General features: G+C 46.6%; 1 protein-coding gene across 1 annotated transcript in view; it reads left to right on the forward strand.

The window, feature by feature from the left end:
- The window catches only part of PRICKLE2 (prickle planar cell polarity protein 2), a 115,716-nt gene that overhangs the window by 87,529 nt on the left and 6,844 nt on the right, over positions 1 to 21,343 (forward strand). The gene's annotated exons all lie outside the window — the stretch shown is intronic.

Genomic DNA, 21,343 nt, shown 5'->3' on the forward strand with positions numbered 1-21,343 from the left:
CCCCCACTGTCTTCCACCAGCTGAACCTGAAGTCCCCCTGGGAGCACTGAGATGTAAATACTCTCAGCCCAGCCCCTGATGTTCTGTACCTCAACTGTAAACACAGGAGGAGATGCTACATCCTCCTTCATGGCATTCCCCCAAAATAGATCTCCAACACACTGGGTTTCTAGAGTTGCCATTCAAAAGGACCATGCTTGTGTGCCTCCCCCACCCACCTAGAATCCCAACAACCCTGTTTTATCTGTTTGCTCTCCTAGCATTTGATACAAGATTGTTTTGGAAAGAGAATGGGGAAGAGGAAGACATTTTTAAAAATCTTGATTCTTCGCTCTCTTGTATTCATGTATTCAACAAATATTTATTGAGCACCTATCATGTGTCAGTTATACATTGGTGAATAAATCAGACCCAGTCCCTGTGTGGGTCAGGGCCCCAACAGGAAATTGGTGGCACTTGCGAAGAGTAATTAAAGAAAGGCTAATGAAGGAGGGCTGCTGAGTAGGAACTAAGGACTCAAGGAGAGAACTGCGGCCAACCTGCAGCCTGGGGGAGGGAACCAAGGCAACACCTTAACCTCTCTCACTCTCTGCCCTTTGATCTCCTCCCAGGAGTCAAGCCCCACCCACACGAAGCCAGAGGGTAAGAGAGCCAGCCATTAGTGCCGCCTTTCGGGGGAGAACAGGTTGGAGATGGTTTATAATCTAGCAGGGGACACACACACACACACACACACACAGATAGATTGTAATAAGTGCCATGAAGGAAACGAGCAGGATCCAGAATAGAGAATATTGAGGGTTAACCACCTAAAAAGGATGATCGGGAAGCTCTCTGGAGTGACATTGAAGCTAAAAATTGGATAAAAGGACTTGGTCTTGTGCAGGAAGAGAAAGGGAGGGGAAGGAAGCTGTTGACCTTAGGAATGGCATATGCAAAGGCCCTGAGGCAAGAGAGAATTTGTGCAGTTCCAGCAACTGAAAGCAGGCCAGCGTAGTTGTCAAGGGGGAGAGAGTTATATTTGGAGCTGTGAAGCAGTCACATTTTATTGCTGGCTCTGGTTCAACCTCCTGGAATCCCTCTGAGAACACTGTCCTCATCCCCATCGTCAGTGGGTGTCTTAAAGTAGAAAAGGTCAGCTGACTTGCAGAGTGAGTTGAGAAAGCAAGTATAAGCATACAAAGTAGCAGTAGGTCAAAAATATCGTGTGTTAGGGAACATGAGAGGAGAACATGCCATTTAAAACAAAAAAGTTTTGTTAAAAACGCCTGTGAACTCTTTCTGTTGATCTTTCTCCTGTTGTAGCTTACTTTTGCTTTCAGTGCTTAGTCATATCCTGGGTTTCGTATACGCAGTACATTTGAATTTTACCCTAGGTATCCAGGCTTAGCCAAGCAACTAATGCATAAATCTGATTAATGCAAGTCTTTCCTTAAGTAAACAGTAATCCTTGAAAACATGCTACGCAGAAATATGATTCACAAACCCCCTTCTTTTTTTATTGCACAAATTAGCCATTATTAGCCCGGGGAAACAGAATCCGGGCCTCTTTAGATATGTTTGTTGGTCTTTAAGAAGAAAGATTGAGCAGCTGTTATTTTTCCCGGGTGGATGTCGAAATTACAGAAGGCTTTCACTTAACCTTCAAAGCTCTGGACCCTTCCACCTTTCCTCAGAATCCCTTTCTAAGGCCAAGGTCCAGAAGTTCAGCAGGAGGATTTTGTATTGTTGGGAGGGGAAATTATCATGTGACATTGACCTTCTAGAATCTCATCACTGTGACAGGACAAGAGATGAGACCTTCACTAGTTTACAGTTAGGTCACATTCACTGAGTGGTGACCAAGGCTTGCTTATCCTTAGCAAATCTCAAGAACCATCATATGTGTGAGGCCCTTGGCTGCCATTAACGTGGAAAAAAAGAGCCAATATCTCATGGGATTTCCTACCTCAAACTCAAAAGGTTTAGAGTGAATCCGTAACACTTATTCTAAAGAAAATGGCCACAAGGTCTTCTCAATCTCATTTAAGGGAAAGTGTGATTGGACACCTGTTGATGAGATGTAAGGTAGATGCTAAAGTACTCAGACACTGCTTCTTAATCTTGGTCACACATGGAATCATCTGGGGAGTGTAAAGAATACAGATGTCTGCGTCCCATCCCTAAGAGTCCAGGGTAACTGGTCTGGCATTTGGTTTGGGCAAGGGGATATTTTCATGCTCCCCAGTAATTCTATCAAGCAGACAAGATTGAGAAGCAAGGTATTAAGGCAAATCCAAATTCTTCATCAGGTGCATTTGTTTCTGGCTTCTGGGATGATCTGTGAGGTGGTTCTGCTTTTATTGCCCTACTTTGGCCCTTTCTCTGTGAAGTACTGCATCTTAAGGGAGAGAATGCTCATTTGTGAACACACAAAAATGTGCTCGAGTAACATCTGTGCTCTACCAAATCCTACCCGAAGGGCCTAGAAATTGTTATTAAGGTGACAGTCCCAAGAGTCGGATAGACCCCTGTTAATTCTCGGCTCTGTCTATTACCAGCTCTGTGACCTTGAACAAATGATCTAAACCTCTTGAGCCGTATTCCCCACCTATATCAACCCTGTCATAGGATGAAATGAGAAGACACTTAATACATTGCATAGATCACAGTGAACACTAAAAAAATGTTTCCACATTAACAGAGGTGGGGAATATCCTCAGTACCCATGTATTTTGATACTGTTGTAGCTAAGGACTAAAGTGGAAAAGCCAAGTGGGCAATAATAACAGCAACAAAGATCATAGCTATTATCCGCTTCTTGGAGATGAGAGAACCAAGAGTCAAAGAATTTAAGGTCTCATAGCTAGTGAATGGGTTAAGTGGGGTTTGCCGGTCTACACATGTAACCACTACTCTGTGTTTTCCTCCATCAAATAAAAGCTCTTAAAGAAGAAGGAGAGGGGCTCTTGGTGACATCACCCCTTAATTGTGCCTGAGAAAAGGGAGTTTACACAAAGCTTAGGTCTTTCACTGGTGGGAAGGGTTTTCCAGGGACACATCAGCAGGTAAAGCCAAAATGGACAGGGTCCCCCGACTGCCATAGACCCCTCAAAAAATCATCTCCCACACCTTTCATCGTTTGCTTCCCTTCTTCACGGCAGCCAGCCTGGGCTCAGCCAAAACCACCCCACCAGCCGCCATTGCAGGATGAGAACAGCCCGCCGGGACAGGGGAGTCCCACCTCTTCATCCTCCTGCTTGTTGCTTTGCCTTGTTCTAGCAGAACCAAGATCCTCTGCCATTCTGCTTCAAACAGCACTGCTTCTGAGCAGTACTTCCCACGTTCTGTTGTGTTTTGAATAAGGCATGCCCTCTCTTTAACAAACCAAACCCAAGACTTGAACACCCCCACCCAGCCAGAGTCCCTCATTCTTTGCACGACCACCCTCTGTACATCCCCAAGGCGACCCAGATCTCCTGTCACAAATAGAGCTGACAGCTGTGAAGCCTTGTAAGTGGGACACTGTGTTAACTACTAATGCAGACTTTTCTTAATCTTGATAATAATGCCATGAATCACATGTATCATCTCATCTCCATTTCACAGACAAGGAATCCTGGTCTCGGAGGTGCCCAGGTCTCAGAGGTGTGGAATAATGTGTTCAGGACTACAGCACAGCCGATGGCTTGACCCAGGGTCCTAGTGTTAAGTCCTGTCCTTCTACACATAACCCCGTGCTTCTCAGTGAGGGTGATTTTACTCCCCACAGGACATTCCACAGTGTCTGGGAACCTTGTGATTTGTCACAAGAGTGTGGGAGGGTACTGCATCCAGTGGGCTGAGGCTGAATATGCCTTCTAAAGCGCCCGTAGCCCTCCCTTGCTATAAACCTCTCCCCACCCCCATCGGGGACACATAGCCACACCTCGCCCCACCTGGATGTTCCCCGGCTTGACTTTGCCAAAACCCCTACCTCCCCTTAGCCACAGAGGTTGAATCTGTCTCCGGAAGGTTCTTTCTGCCTAAGGAGAAGTTCCATGTGTGTGCTGTACCAGTCAGGGACTCTGCTGCCCTGGGCATGGAGAAAGCGGGGAGCAGTCCTTGCCCTGCTGATTGGCTGTGGGCACTCTCGGACCACCCCAGCCTTCCTGCTTCCTGTCCCCTCTTTCTGCTCTTCCTCTTCCGCCACCAGCACCTCTTCTCCGTGAGACTGGAGGCTCTTTCCATGGGGGCAGCCCGAAGTGCTGCAAACTGTAATAAAAAAGAACAACGGGGAATTTTTTTACTTACTTATTTTTTTTTTAAGACTTTGTTTGACAGAGAGAGAGCATAAGCAGAGGGAGCAGCCAAGGGCGAGGGAGAAGTAGACTCCCCGCTGAGCAGGGAGCCCAATGCAGGACTTGATCCCAGGATCCTGGGATCATGACCTGAGCCAAAGGCAGACGCTTAACCGACTGAGCCACCCAGGTGCCCCAATGGGGAACTTTTTAAATCATATAAACTATGAGGAAATCATCTGGAGATCTGGCCTCAACTGTTCACTTAATCTGCTCCCACCCAACCCCCATTCCCTAGTTGAGGGTTCCAGTTTAATTGGTGCCTGTTGCCCACTTCCTGAGTCTGTTTATTGGGAGACCCCCAAATCACAAAATAGGACCCAGAGAGAGAAAGCAGGTCAGGACTCCACATGTGCCTTAGTCGGTTGTCTTCAGCATCGTGGCCTGCCGTGACTTCCTGGGCAGGAAGTGGTGCCATAGGGCACATGGGGACAATTGCCAGGTCCTCAGGAAAGGCCTTGCCTGCTCTGAGCTGGGCAGGTAGGATCCAGCTTTCTGGCCTGGAAGGTGGAAGAGCTCTGAATTCAATCAGGCTGACTAAGATTTGCATGCTCCCTGTGTGATCCGCACCCCCCACCTCCCCCCCACACACACACACAACCTCCCTGAGCCTCAAATTCCACTTAATTAAAAAAAAATGAGAGTAACAAAACCTACTCTCAGGGGATTCATGAAAATCAAATGAGGTTGGATATGTAAAATTGTTTAGCGGCATGGCTTGTCCATGGTACATATTCAAAAGGGTGAAATACCAATGGAGAAAAACTTACAAAAGACAGGACTTGGCTGCAGAGGTAGGAGGAGAGGGGTGGGTGGACAGTGGTAGTGATAATGGTCGTCTTGGTAGTAATGGCCTTAGTTACTGGCTAATTGCTATGGGACGGGGCTACGCCGAGAGCATTAAGTGCATTAGCTCATTCTGTAGGGGTGAGGTCCATTCCTATTCCCTGATGCAGCCCCCCACAGAACGCTTCCCTTCCCTCTTCCCTGCCTTACATTCCTCTGTAGCATTTAGCACTATTTGCCACTTACCGCTTATTTTGTTGATCGTCTCCCTCCCCTACCGGGAGGAAAGCTGCTTAAGGGCAGAGACTTTGTCTGGTTTGCTTTGGCCACTGTTGCCCCAGCAGCTGGTGCATTGTCTGACACATGGTGGGTATTTGGTAAATCTCACACTTGGTAGTGTGAGATATATTCATGAAATATTTGTTGAACAAATGAGCCTCCATTTCACAGATGGGAAAACAGAGGCCGGAAGGGGTTATGGGAATCGTCCAAGATCACACAGCTGATGAGAGGCAGCCCGAGTCCAGAGAGCCTTTAACCACCAGGACACAGTTCCTGATACAGCGTTACTCGGCCGGTAGTGATGACCGCCATAAATGTCCTTGTGGCTCATACTTAACACCAGCCCTAGAGGCGGCACGTCCTTTGTCTGGGTTCAGAGCTTTGGGGTAATGGTGTGGGTGGAGACGGGACAGTTTGAGATCTGGAACCACTGACCCTGATTCCCCATGCCTCCCTGGGAACTCCAGATATTTTCCATCGCAAACAGTTCCGAATAACTTTTAGCGCAAGATTTGGGGTAGAATTTGTTGTCTTTGCTGTGCCTCATAGTGTTCTGTCAAGGGTAGACTTTGTGCTTAGTATCCCTGTCCTGGGCTCCGTTTCAGCCCCAGAGAAAGCATCTTGCCTCTAGCTCTATTGAGAGGTGGGCCAAGGTAAAAAGGGATGGGATGGGCTCCCAACTTTTTCCATGTAATTTTATTGTCTTCTCTAAATTACAAACAAAAATAGTTTTTAAAATATTACAAAACTACAGAAATATATACCATTGACCCTTGAAGAACACAGGGCTGGGGGTACCGAACCCCTGTATAGTCAAAAGTCTGCATATAACTTTTGACTCCCCAAAAACTTAACTACTCAAAGCTTCCTGTTGACTGGAAGCCTTCCGGATGACATAAACAGTCAGTTAACACATTTTTTTATATTAAATATATTCTATACTATGTTTATACAATAAAGTAAGCTAGAGAAAAGAAAATGTTAAGACATACATGAGGGAGAGAAAATACATTTATAGCACTGCACTGTATCAAAAAAAAAAAAATCCGTGTATAAGTGGACCCATGCAGTTGAAACCCATGTTGTTCAGGGGTCAACTGTACTATATAAATTGAAATCGTCCCATAATTTGCATCCGCCCACCATTAGGTGACAATTCTGTTAGTATTTGTCTCTGGGCATACACTGACAGATAAATAATTCTAAACAAAAAAGTCATCATACCATCTCACAATATATTTTTTTACTTAACAGTATATCTTGTTCATCTTTCCCTGTTGGTGTATATAGCTCTAACTTATATGAAGTTACGTAGTGTTTCATTGTATGATGGTACCATCATTCTTTTAACACATCCCCTATTGCTGGACACCTGGATTTTTTTCCAGTTTTTCACTGTTACAATTTGTGTTTCAGCGAACATTCTTTACTTGTATTTGTGTGCTTGTTCAGGTTTTTCCATAGCATCAATCCCTAGAAGTGGGACCCTCTGGGCCAAGGGATATGCACATTGCAAGTTTCTATAGATACTCCCAAATTGCCCTCTTCGAGGTAGTAGAAATTTGTACTTTCATCGAAAGACGAGGTGCTCTGAGCTGGGCAATTGGTAGGACCAAAAATCCTGCTTGAAGACGGGGACTACAGGACATGCCCACTGTGGTCCCCTATCTGCTCTGATATTTGGGGGTTTTATGTGCTCCCAGGAGCAGAGAATAGCTCTGATGGCCCAAGAGTTGGAGCCAGACCAAGTAAAAGCCCTCCCTGTCTACATTCTCCAGCAGCCTGATGGGTTTCTCGGGAGCTAGCCATCTGAACAGTTTCCAGGGGACCTGGGTTGCCATCCACCCTGGCTGGGTTGGCACAGGGACCACACTTAGTGACAGGGGCCGGGGAATTAAGTCATCAGTCCTCACCAGCCAAGATCTGGTGGGAAAGGTAACACAAACTGTCCTGGAAATCCTGTCTCTGAGAGCAGCTCGGGGCTTGGCAGGTCACAGAATCCTCGCACCTTGCCTGGCGCTAGCGAGGCCGAGTTATAGAACAGGCAGCTTTTCAGACTCCGAATTCCAAGGTTTCCGGCCAGTGAGGAGGGCCGACCTGTTTATTTATTCACACTCATCTGACTTCAAAGCAGTGGGTTTTTTAATTTGAAAGAGGCATCCAAATCAACCAGAACACTTACTGAAAATGCAGTCTTGAGCTCCACTCACATAAGTCCTGATGCAGTAGTTATGGGGCAGGAGCCGGGAAACTGCATTTAAAGAAGCCGCCCAGGTAATTCTGAAACAGGTGCTGTCAGGACCCACTCTATTTTTTTTTTAAGATTTTATTTATTTATTTGTCAGAGAGAGAGAGCATGAGCAGGGAGAGTGGCAGGCAGAGGGAGAAGCAGGCTCCCCCTTGAGCAGGGAGCCCGATGCGGGGCTCAATCCCAGGACCCCGGGATCACGACCCGAGCTGAAGGCAGACGCTGACCAACTGAGCCACCCAGGCATCCCCCCACTTTATAAAGTGAGCCTTGGCCATTCCATTCTGACTTCTGGGGACAAAGCACAGGCTAACAGGTACTACACGATCCACTTGTGACCTGGCAATAGGTTTGGCATAACGAGCAGTGACGAAAATACACAAATCTTGGGTTTAGCTTTCTCCTTCTCTCCTTTTCTTTTCTTTCTGTCAACAGACTACATCCTTGAATGTTCCCTAACTGTCTGGGAACGTTTGTCTGGAAACATCCTAAGTGTTTTCATTTCAAACAACACTCCAGTACTTCTCCTTGCTCTCTCTTTTACCCCATGATCAGACACCATTCCTTTGGGGATTAGGCTCTGTTCTGGTACCTATACAGTATCCATACTGATCTGATAATGGGAGGTGTCTGTCTTGGATCATAGAATCAAAATCACAAACTTTCACAGAAATGAGTGAAGTGGGTCAAAAGGTACAAATGTCCAGTTATAAATAAATAAGTCCTGGAGGGGGGCAGTGCCTGAGTGGCTCAGTTGGTTAAGCATCGACTCTTGATTTCAACTCAGGTCATGATCTCGGCTAAGAGTCAGCTTGGGATTCTCCCTCTCCCTCTGCCTCTCCCCCATTCTCTCTCTCTCTCAAATAAATAAATCTTTTTTAAAAATTAAAAAAAAGGGGGTGCCTGGGTCACTCACTAGGTTGGGCATCTACCTTTGGCTCAGGTCATGATCCCAGAGTCCCAGGATTGAGCCCCACATCAGGCTCCATGCTCAGCAGGGAGTCTGCCTCTCCCTATCCCTCTGCCCCTCCCCTCCACTCATGTTGTCTCTCTCTCTCTCTCAAATAAATAAAATCTTTTAAAAATTTTTTTTAATTTTAAAAAAATAGTAAGTCCGGGTGATGTAATGTACAACATGGTGACTGTAGTTAATAATACTGTATTGTATATTTGAAAGTTGATAAGAGAGATTTCAAAAGTTCTCATCACAAAAAAAAATTGGAACTTTATATGGTGATGGATGTTAACTAGACTTACTGTGGTGATCATTTTGCAATATACACATATATCCAGTCATTGTGTTGTACACCTGAAACGAATACAAGGTTATATGTCAAATATATCTCAATAGAAACAAAAGACAAAAAAAGGCTTTTGAACCATCTTTAAAAAAAAAAAATCACAGACTCTCAGCTGGGAGAAGATTGGAGAAACTCTAGTGCAGGTTCAGAAGAGGGGCTGAGGTTCAGAGGGGAGAAGTGATTTATTTAGTCTTCCCTCCCACAGCGAGCAGCAGAGCTGTGACTGGACTCCAGGTCCTTCCCTATCCAGACCAATTACTTTTTCACTACCCTAGTAAACACAGTTTATAGGAAACGTACAATCCGTGGAATTTCACAAAGTAAATGAAAGGTTTGATTGACTAAGGTAAGAGGGGAGAGGCCTGTCTGGTGGGGTGCAGACCACGGGGAGGCAAATGAGGCACCTCCCGTGGGTACGGAATTGAAAGGGGTGCCAAAAACTCAGTCATCACGATAAGCAATAGTTCATTGCAGCATTTTAAGAATCAAAATTCATGCAAAAATCCATGATTAACAAAACTTAAAAATTGTAAATAAAGACAGTATCAGTTTTACTGATTATTTTCTTTTTGCCCTAGGCTTCAGTTTCCACTGCACATGGCACTGTTCCAGTAACAGGGATAGAAGCTGTCAGCAGATATGTTTGGATTTTAACAGGAAATCAATGTTAAGCCACCGTTTCCCAAAATGTGTCCTTTTGAGTGTGGGTGGAGCCAGGTGGGGAAGAGGTTCTATTGTCCAAGTATCTTCCTTTGTGGTAATTCCTACTGCACTTAAATCAGTTAAAGGCTTTGAGAAGTGCTTCAGAAATTGCCAAACCTTACTTGCCTACAGAGTCCTTTTTCGCATCATCCAGAGAGGATACTTCGGAAAATCTTCCTTAACTCCCAGACTGGGATATGTGTGCCATTGGCAAGGTAGGGGAGAGAGAGATTGCAGGGCTTTGGAGAACTCTGGATTCCCAGCTCATCCTGGGCTAGCAGCTGCTTATTCCATCTGTGTGGAGGGTGAGGCTAGCCAAGCCCAGGCTGCCTCAGGAAACCCGCTGAAGAGCACAGATCGAGAGCAGGAAGGGAAGTTTGCATGGCCAGGTTCAGTGTTTTTATGCTTTCTAAGAACTCAGTCCTGGCTTTGCTCTTGTCAGAAGCAGGGAAATGGGGGCGCCTGGGTGGCTCAGTCAGTTAAGTATCTGCCTTCGGCTCAGGTCATGATCCCAGGGACCTGGGATCAAGCCCCGTGTCAGGCTCCTTGCTCCGCAGGGCTTCTGCTTCTCCCTCTCCCTCTGCCCCTTCCCCTGGCTCGTGCTGTCTCGCGCGCAAGCACGCTCTCGCTCTCCTCTCTCCCTCTCTCCCTCTCTCAAATAAATACATCAATTTTTTTAAAAAGAAAAAGAAGCAGCAGAGAAATGGGTTGGTGGCAGCTTCATTTATGTTGATGAGTGGAGAAGAAAGGAAAAGGGTAGAGCAAGACTGTACTTTTTCTCCCTCTTACTCAGGGTTCTTTGTTCCCCTGGCCAGAGATTTGGGGGCATTACATGCTCAGGAACAGCCCTCTGGTTGGTCTGCGATCAACACCTTCCTGGATATATTATGAGAAACTAGGGAAACCAAGCTTTCTTGCCAAGTTCATGATAAAGGAAAGTACCCAGACCTTTGCTATTTCAAGTGTGGTCTGTGGACCAATAACATCAGCATATCCTGGGGGCTTGTTAGAAATTCAGAATCTTGGACCCAGCCCCAGATGCAGTGGATCCAAATCATCATTTTAAGAAGATACCTGGGTGACTTGCATGCCTGCTCAAGTTTGAGAAGAAGTTGCCTTTGGAAGTCTGGAGAACTAATTCAGTCCCTGCCTCTGTCACTGACTCCCATCATCCTCCATGACCTTGGGCAAGTTGCTCATCTTTTTTTTTTTTTTCTCTTTTCAGTTCTTCGCCTGCAGGTACCACACTGCCTTCCCTCCAGACATGGGGGGGTGGGGAAAGGCACCAATGAAGAGTATCTTAAGTGTAAATTAATAATAGAAGTAATAATGATTACTTGAAAACTTAATTCTTACCCAAGAACTGTATTCTGTAGCTTGAATTTGTAAGACCTTGATGAAATCCCAAAACCATGTCTCTTTCTATATGTGTATCATTTTGCATACATTCGTTAATTCATCCATTTTTTCCATTCTATCCCCACGTTTTCAGTTCTTCATGCTATCCACCCATCCCTTTGAAAGCCATCCATCTACCTGTCCATCACTGTATCTTTTCACCATTGGTCAGTCTAGTCATTGGCTCCATCATACATGTTGTCATGAACTTTTATGGCAAGAATAGCCCTTTGTCAGCTCCCAGCTATGTGTAAGTAGGGTCTTGAGAAGCAAGGATCCCAAGCTTAAAAGAGGGCATTGTATACTGCCCCTCTAATCCATAAACCACTTTCATCCAAACTTTACCCTCTTATCAAGCTGGCTGACAAGGGTGGGAAATGTATGTGCCTAAGTGGGGGACAGAGGCTTGTGGACAGGCAGGTAGGATACATGTGTAAATGTGCCCAGGGATGAGACCGTAGGTGGTAAAGGTCCCTGGGCAATCCAATTTAGAAAGGAAATAAAGAAATGTAACCCTCCAGACCAAACAAGGCCTAGCATGTTAGCTGCCAGTTGGACCCACAGGTCCCAGCCACAGCTGTCCAGCGTACCAGAAGGGGGATGCATTACACATATTCACCTTTCAAACTGTCATGAGTACGTTCTTGCCTCTCTTTGTGGTAATTTTTAATACAGATTTTATAGATGTGTAACAAGCAGAAATGTGCAGGAATCACGAGTTGCAGCCCAATGAATTATTGTAGTCCTGCACCACTCCCAGGTCAAGCCCTAGACCATTAGGGGGCTGCAGAAGCCCCCTAATGCCCCTCCTACCCTCTGCCCCTCCCTCGTCTCCAAAGCAAGCACTGTCCTAACTTCAAACAGTTCGGATTCGTTTGGGACGGTTTTTAGTGTTACATCCGTGGAATCGTACTAGTTGTGTTCTTTTGTGTCTGACGTTTTTCACTCCATGAGCTTCATCCATGCTGTTGCGTGTAGCAGGAATTCATATTTATGCAATAGGAAGTTAGCCATTAATGAAAAGGATTTTGTGAATTGTGGCCACTGGTTCAAAGCTCGAATGTGTGGATGGTTCTTTACTTCTCTCTTTGCCTCCTGTCTGTCAGATCTCTGACTAACAGCCCCGTGGCCGTATTCCTTGTACTCTTTCTACTCACGCGAATAAAAGGCAGGAAGTAGGAGTTCTGAAGTGGCTGCTGTGTGACCTTGGGCACATTATTCCCGCTCTCTATTACCCACTTGAAAAACTTGCATCCCAGTGCCTAGCAAGTTCACCTATAACAACAGGCAGAAAACTACTCGCAAAGTGGCAAATACGAGGTGAAAGACAATGAGAACATTCTGTCAGATGTCGCTGCCCCAGCACTGTTCTAAGTTCGGTGTATTCACCCCCTTACTATTCACTGTCACCAGAAATGAGGTGGCGTCTACTCTTCTTCCCATTTTACAGATGAGGGAACTGAGGCACCACACCGGCCAGGGTCTTGCCTGCGGAGACATAGCTCTAGGAGACCCGAGCTGGAAGGTGAACGTCAAAGTCAGTGCTCTTCTCTACTCCCCTGTGCTGCCTCTCGTCGGGGGGTGGGGGTGGGGAAGCTTTATTGCTTTATTCATCCTGCGGACAAGCACGGGAGAGACACTTTCAAACCCAAAGTGGCCTGGGAGAACCTCCCTCTGGCTCCCGTTTGCCTCCCTGTCCTCACCCCGACTCACACCATGCTCTGTGCCCCAATGACGCTGCCCTCCCGTCCCTTCTTCGAGCACTCGGAACTTCGTCTGGTCAGAATGTTCTGGTTGTTCCCTCTGCCTGGAACACTTTCCCCCACTCTTGGTGTGGCTGGTCCTTCACGTCCTAGAGGTGTTAGGATAATTATCACGCACCACCACGGGGTTCTTTGCCAGCACGCAGTCTAGGTAGAGCTAGTCTTTTATTCTCTAGGATAGCCTTGTGTTTCCTCCCTCCTGTGATTACTCCCCGGAACAGCTATACTGATATGCTGCTTGAGTTGTCTGTCTTCCCTGTACTGTGTAAGATCCTTTTGAGGTGTCCCCAGAAAGGGCCTGCTTCCCAGAGCCTGGCAATGGCTTCATCTAGAATCTTTGAAGAGACCAAACGGGTCTCCAAGGCCCTGGCCGCCCACTCTCTGCCGCTGGAGAGCCATTGAGCTTCTGCCCAGTGTCGTCAAGTGCTTCCTAAACATAGACTCCAGTGTGGTCTGCTTGTTGACTTGGGTAGGTGGATTCTGGAAAGCAGCATGGGGTCAGTGTGAGCCCAGAGCAGACCCTGGCAAACAAGCTTCACCTGGTTTGAATTTTTTATGCATCCTTTCAATTAGCAATAGGCTTTGTGGCTACGTGGCCACAATCCCCCACGGAGCTGGAGAGGAGTTAAAATTTACCCCACATGTTTCTAAAAATGTCACTTCCTGGTCTCTACCCTCACTACCTTTTACACGTCGGTCTTTATTGGGGTAACTTTATGAGGAAGTTAATGAGCAATCCAGCAGATAGAAGGCAAGGGACCTCCAGTCTGAATCAGGGTTTTGATCTTGACCAGGCACTCTCTGATAACTGCCCTGGGTCTGTAAGGAAAACGGCTTTAGTCCTATTGTGACACTTGTCACTTCCCAGCCACTCTGGCTCAAAGGCAAGTCTCTGGAATGAATGCTGCTGGAAGCCAAGGCCTTTGTTGTTGGGGAAACCAGGATTGGTCTTTCGAACCCGCTGGTTATGAGGCAGCTGTTCTTTATTTTGGGCCAGTCTCACCGAGTGGTCAGGGACCGGGAAAGGGCCCTTCCCTGGAGGGGAATCGGGGCGGACAGTGGGGTCATGCGAAGTCAGAAGCGTGCACCTCTCCCCCGAGCCCGCCTCAGCTTCCCTCTCGGCAACAGCTGCCTAAAGAAAATTGTTTCTTGCGTCTGCCAGCACTTTTCCTGGAACCCCAGAAGCAGATGGTGGACACGTGACTGTAAGCACTTACGACCAGCTCGTCCCTTGGGACCCCCTAGACAGGCTGTGACCAGAGTTAAAGAGGGAAGAGAGCTGCATCAGGGCTCGAGATTTCAAAAGCTTCAGATGGAGGAGGAAAATAGGACAGTGAAGGCCTTAACCACAGGGAACTCATGAAACCCACTGAGGGAGAGACAGACTGTGAGGAGTGGGTGTGCTGAGGGGAGTTTAGGGCGAAAACCACTTGGCAGTTCCCCAATTTGGGAGACATTACCACCCCCAGCCTCGTGGAACGCACTCATCCTTCTCTAGAAGAGAGAGCATGTCCAGCCTGTCTGGTGGCTGGGCTCATGTTTGCCTTGTGGGGTGGAGCAGGATTTAGCCAGCTTTGCTGGAAGATCAGGAACAGAGTCCTTCTTAGGCTGCGGTCCGCAGCAGCCACAGGATTGCATCTGTTCGGGCAGGAGTCCTCAGCCGGGGCCGTTTTACTCCCACCGGACACTTGGCGGTGTCCGGAGACATTGTGAGTTGTCACAGCTGGAGGGGTGTGCTCCTGGCATCTAGTGAGTAGAGCCCAGGGATGGTGCTAACCGTCCTACGATGCACACAGCAGCCCCCATACAGCAAAAAAAAATTATCCTGCCCGAGATGCCAATAGCTCCAACATTGAGAAACCCTGAATCAGCATCTGAGGGCGCAGGCTTTCCTGGAGTCAAAGCACCTTCCGTTGCCAAGAAGATTGTCCCTGAGACTCTGTCACAACTCTGGCACAGCGTTCCTCTAACCCTCAAGGGCATGTGAATCACCAGAGAGGCTCCGGTGCAAATGCAGGTCGGGAGTCTGCAAGTCTGGGTAGGACGCCGTGGCCACTGGCCACAGGTCACACTCTTCATAGCGAGGAACTTGGAGTGTGTCCATAATTTCTCCCTTATCCTTTCCCCTCTCTCTCTCTTGCCAGCCCCACCTGCGGCCGTCCCTGCCCTGCTCTGCTCGAACATTCCGTGCCCTGTCACTGAGGAACATGTGGTGGTGGTTAAACTCCACTGCCCAGATGACAGCTTCTCTCCAGCTGCCCAATTTGAAATTCTGAGTGTTGATGAAATCAATTGACTTAGTCGGAAAAAGGATCCCAAGGGACCTGATCAAACTACCCCCCCACACACACATACACACACTTGAATCAGCTTGTCCCTCAAAGCCATTTTTTTTTGCAGGCTCTGAGACCCTTAGACTGTGCAGAGCGCATGACTTTGGGGATGCTTAGGCTTGGTACAGCTTCCCAGCACATTTGGGTTCTAAACCAGAGGTTGACAGTTTCTAGAAAGGACCAGATAATAGATATTTTAGGCTTCGTAGGTCATATAGTCTCTGCCATGACTACTCATTCCTGCCATTGTGGTGGGAGAGCCGCTCTAGACGGTATGCAAATGAATAGGTGTAGTCGTGTTCTAATAAAACTTTATTTACACAAACAAGTAGTGATCTGAATTTGGACCGTGGGCTCTAGTGTGCAAACCCCCATTCCAGACAATTCCTATTCACGTCTTTCTGCTTCAGGAAAAAAAAAAAGTCATAAAGGGAAAACCCTACCGCGAGCGAACTAAATCATCAGTGTGAGTCGTAAATGCCTAGAGGGCTAAGGTGAGTAGTTCCTCTTTCTTTTACTGTGCAGAAATGTAAAATGAGACTGCACCGTTTAGGTTGGCAGAAACACAACTGTGTCTTTCTGTGCCAGTTTCTTTGGAGGGGAGTGATAAGACTAGAAAGGGCAATAAATAAGGAACAGAAAGATGCAGCAAAAAGGGCTGCGTTACCTTGAAGTCTGCGTTGTCTTCTCTCTCGACGTGAGCGCGTGCTTTCTGCTCTCAGAATAAACAGAGAGAGGGAACACCGCAAAGATCGCCTTTCTTCCATCACACCCAGGGCATTCTTTGAAGGTATTGATTTTTCTCGCTGTCACCGGCTTCTCTGAGACCTTCCATTTGCAGTGCGGGGCTGTTGCTCAGACTGACATGCTGGTGTTGCTTACAGCACCCGGGCTGTAGCTTCGTGCTGACAGTTTAACTGTCAGAGGAGCAGAGGCGAAATTCCACGCCGACCTCTCCTTTTGGGGGCAGGGCCTGCGGTGCTGATGGAAACCTGCAGCCCCTGCAGTTTGTGTAGCTCCTGGCCACACCGATCGCTGGGGTAAGGGTAAACGCAGGTTGTTCGCTTCAGAGTCCCTGAGCACCGCTCACAAATCCTGCATTGGTTGGGGAGGAAAAGACCCTCTCTATCTATTAAGAAAACAGAGTTCCACTGGACAGAGAATGACTTCGAATCCTTGGCTCATGCAGTCCGATGGGATTCTTCAGCCAGGTTCTCCAGAATGTGTTGGGCACTGCGATCATGTCGGTGTCGCGTGTGGGGTCAGACTCTGCGGGCTCCCCAGAGAATTGAGTTGGCAATCTCTGCCTCCCCCACCACACCTCGCTTGCGGGCATGCACGTGCACACATCACGGCTTGGGCAGCAAGAAAAGTAAAATGTGTTGCAGCAGGAGAGAGTGACATAGGAGAGCCCCATTTGGTTGGACTCTATCAATGTGCAGGGGTTTGACGCTGAGTCTCGTGCTGCACAGACAAATGGGATAAAGAGACGAATTCCCTCTGTGTAGAGAAGTAGTCCCCAGCTGCAGTTTGGAGGCGCAAATTATTTTAACCGTGGCTCATCTTCAGTGAACATTGCCATGCGTCTGGCCTGAGGGGCGGGGCGGATCGTCTTTCTCAGATTCATTCATTCATAGAATCACACCTTCAAGGATTTGTTTGCCTTTACATCTGGCTGGGTATAAAATTCTTGGGGCACGCTTCCTTTCATTGGCAGTTTGGGGTCTTGCTTACTACTTTCTTCCAGCATCTGGAATACCGCAATACCAGCAGCAAGATGAGGGCTAGCAAACAGGAGTCAGTTCCTGCCCTCTTGGAGGTTCTAGACTAGCCCAGGAGTTGAAGGTGAAAGGGAGACCACACAAAGGTACTGCAACTGTGATGAGTCTTAACGAGGAAAAGTACATTTCTCCTCCTCTAATGTCGCTACAACTTCCGAACTCAGATACTGTCGTTATACCCATTTTAGAGATGTGTCTCTAGAGGCCCAAAGATTGCCCCAAGTCACCCAGCCAGGAAGTGGTTCTCCAGTTCAGCTCGCAGGGAGGGAAGGAAGGTTTCTTAAGTTGAGGTATGATCTGTGATAGACTGGGGGGCATGGAAGCTGCTAATTTAAACACATCTCCAGAGCTGTGATTAATAAGCCCAAACACTTTGTGCAGATCGAGGAGCTAATTATAAACCACCCGTCTTCTACTTTAAAATTGGAGATGTCCCAGATGGTAGGCCGCGTAATGAAGCACCACAGACAATGAGACTGACAGGTGTGACCGTGTGTTTCTGTTCCTGACGGTTAGCATCCCACCCATCTGAATTACAATTGGTTGTTCTTTAAGTCCTGTCCCACTTCAGGTCAGAGGGTAGCTGCTTTTTCCTAGCTGTGGCAGTGTGAGGCTCCATTGACCTTAATTCCATAAATATTTATTGAGCACCAGTGGGGTACTCCTAGTTCTGGGGGGGGGGGTCTGGTGAACAGGGGAACATGATCCCTGCTTCCAGGGGGCATCCATTCAACTGCAAACATACGAACTTCAGAAAGTAAGTCCGGGTGGGGACCTTAGAAATCAAGGCTACAAAATGACTGGTTGTTGGGGGGACAACTTGCTGCTTTAGAAAGAGCAATCAGGACAGGTACCTCTGAAGAGGTGACATTAATGATGAGCAGAAGTCAGCAGTGCAGAGGGGAGGGTTTTCCAAAGAGGGGCTGGAATGAGCTTGCTGGTGGTGAAGGTGTAACTAAAGCCAACTAAGCTGGGAAGAGCATTTGGTGGGTGATCTTGGAGGCCCCTGAGGGTCTTGAGGTCTGCATAAGGACTCTGGACTTTGCCAATAATGAAATTAACCGGAGAGATACCTGTTTAGGGGCAAATACATGATTGTTGCTCATCAGTGGGTAACATTGGCCATTCGGTTCATGCTCTGCGTGCAGGAAGACCCTGGAGAAAAATCTGAGTTAATCAATAAGAAGGTTTAATCATAATTAAATTAATGTATTAATAATGTCTGCAGTGAGCAGGTAGCTTTTGCAACCCCACCCCCATGTCCCCAAGGGAATAGCCTATGTTTGGGATAAGTGATTAGTTGTAGGCTCTGGGTTGAGCACCGGGCCCCTCCTGTTCTTGACCGAGCATTTTTCTGTTCTGGGGAGGGTTGAGGTGGTTAAGGTTATCCTGAGATTGCCCAGAACACAGAAGTACAACACGAGTGGGACTGAAGCTGCTCTTCTTCATGTTAACCTCATCGAAATAAGAATCTGTTCACATATGTGATGTCCTCAGAAATGCTAGACTTGGGAGCTTCTAAAAGACAGGGTCAGGAAAACAGCTTGTTTGGGAATGTATGGTATTTGCTAGCTTGTTGATGCTGACCCTGATTCCACTCCAGGGCTTGTGGAGAAAGCCCAGCGAAGATCACTGCATCCACCTGTATAGCTTCTGCTTCTCCCTGTGATTTTGAAGAATTTTTTCCTTCCCTACTGGATGGAGTTCACCTGCCCTGACGACTCATTCATCATCCTTGGTTGCTGTCCTGTCCTCTCCGCCTTCAGGTTGGGGAGGTTCTGGAAGTGATTAGGCTGTTGTAAATCAGCCTTTATGATGTGTGTGTCAGAGATAAGCAGCAGGGAAAGGGGGAATTAAAGACCTCATCCCCTCCTGCCCTGACAATTACCCCGGTAATGGAATTAAAAAATCTAGATGAAAGTATTGTGGTTGGCAGAATAGTTTCTCCACAGGCATAGCCAGCATTTAAATTTGGCTCTTTAATGAGAACACTGCTTTATTTTTATGCCATGTTATTGAGGTATAGCTTACATATGAGGTAAAGCAAGCAAAATATTAAAACTGCACCTCAAGAAATTTTTCCATATGTATCCTTTTATAACCATCACCCAGGTCTAGATATAGAACATCTCTGGCACCCTCGAAGTTTCCCTGAGGTCCCTTCCCACTGCCCTGATCTCTGCCACCATAGGCGGCCTCAGGCTGCTCTTGAACTTCATATAAATGGGCTCACACAGCACGTACTCTCTTGTGTCTGCCAGCATTTTCTGACATTCATCCCTGTTGCTTGGTGTCGTTCATTCTCGTCGTTGTATGGAATTCCACCATATGATGGTTTCTCAGCTGTAGCATGACTGACCTCTGGGGCTGGATAATTTTTTGTTGTGGGGACTGCCCCGTGTGTGCATCGTACGGCGTTCAGCAACATCTCCCTGGCCTCTCCCCTTTAGATGCCAATAGCATACACCACCTGCCCCCCAACCCCAGTAGCTTCCTCAGGCATGGAAAACCAAACCATTGTATATGCATACACTACAGTTTTTTTTGTTGTTGTTGTTGTTTTTATTCTTATGTTAATCCCCATACATTACATCATTAGTTCTAGATGTAGTGTTCCATGATTCATTGTTTGTGCATAACACCCAGTGCTCCATGCAGAATGTGCCCTCCTCATTACCCACCACCAGGCTAACCCATCCTCCCACCACCCCCCCCCCACTACAGTTTTGCGGAAACTTTCAAACTTACTGAAATGTTGCAAAAATGGAACAAACAATACCCAGAATGTCCTCTTTACCCAGATTCACCTGTGGTTAACAGTTTATCCCGTTAGTTTATCATTGGTTCTCTCTTACACACACACACACACACATGCACGCAATGTATTTCTGAACGATTTGAGAGGAAGTCACATCCAGCTCATCCATGTACTACCATATCCGTCCCCGTGTATTTCCCATGAGGAAGGATCTTCTCCAACATTATCATAATTATCACCGTTATCAAAATTACCACAGTAGATTTGGCATAATATGGTTATTAATTGCCCATGTCCCAATTTTTGTCAGTCGTTCCACAGTTATGCTCTATAACATTCTCACTAGAGAATAAGTTCGGAGGGATTGGGTATTCTGTATCGTTGCCATGGTTCCTTCATGTTCTTCAGTGTAGAACATTCCCTCAGACTTTTATGATAGTGGGAAAAAAAAATGTTTTAGGATATAGTCCCTTTTTTTTTTTTAATAGAATTTTCCTCATTTGGGAGCTTATCTCATGTTTCCTTCTGAATCCACTCAGGAAATGTTCCTGACTGGAACACTGCATGAGTGGTCGTGTGCCTTTCTCAGGACCTACGTCAGGAGGCATGCAGTGTCCAGTTACACCTCATCGATGATGTTAAGTTTGCTCTCCTGGTCAAAGTGCTGTCTGATTTCTCCATTGTGTGGCTACTTAATTTTTCCTTACAAACTAATAAATACGTGGAGCAACACTTAACCACCATGCAAATACCCTGCTCCCCCATCAAATTTTACCCCCCTGACTTGAGCATAAGTTGACTCTTGCATGAATCGATCTTTATATACAGTGGTTACAAAATGGTGGTCTTCCAAATCCAGCACCCCTTCTATGCGTACTCATTCTACTCAACATCCTATTGTATACAAGAGCCCAGTCTTCTCCCCCATTTATTTGTTGGTGTGTTTATCTGGTATAGGTATGGACTCATGATTTCCTCCTTTTTCAATGGTTTATAAATCATTACTGTTTTTAATGTTTTGATGCTCAAGTTGCTCAGCTTTGGCGAGTGAGAGTCCCTCATTTTTCATTTGTAACACTTCCTTCCTCTTTGGCATAGCAAGATGTTCCAGGCTCAGATCTCACATTCCCTCCTCCTGTCCTGGAATCAGCCATCTCTCCAGACTCCTAATTCCTTTTAAGGGGGAATGGTATAAAATACAATTTATTGATCTTTTTTCCTATTAATTGACATTTGAGTTATTTCTAATTCTAAGCTACTATAAAGAAAGCTTCTCCAAATACCCCTGTACATTTTTTGGACCTATAAACTGATTTCTGTTTGGTGTATAACCAAGAGTAGCAATGGAAAATCATAGAATCGCCACTCTGATTGTACGCCCAACAGAAATAACACATTAAGTCCACACACACACACACACACACGAAAGGACACAGATTTTCAAAAAAGCTTCGTTGATAATTCGTGTGTGTGTGTGTATTTAGCTTAAACAGATATTGCTAAGTAGTTTTTCAAGTGTTCAGAACGTTAGTTTTGTCAGGGGAGTGGGGTTGTTGGCCCCAGCAGGGAGGGACGAATAATCAGTGGCAGGGGTCATAATGGGCCATTGCAATTCAAAGACATGTTTTCTGCAACCAGCAATGGCAAAATTGCTCATCTTCCAACAGGTAAT

Source organism: Mirounga leonina, unplaced genomic scaffold (assembly GCF_011800145.1).
Source record: "Mirounga leonina isolate KUSES-001 unplaced genomic scaffold, KU_Mleo_1.0 Mir_94, whole genome shotgun sequence".
NCBI lineage: Eukaryota > Metazoa > Chordata > Mammalia > Carnivora > Phocidae > Mirounga > Mirounga leonina.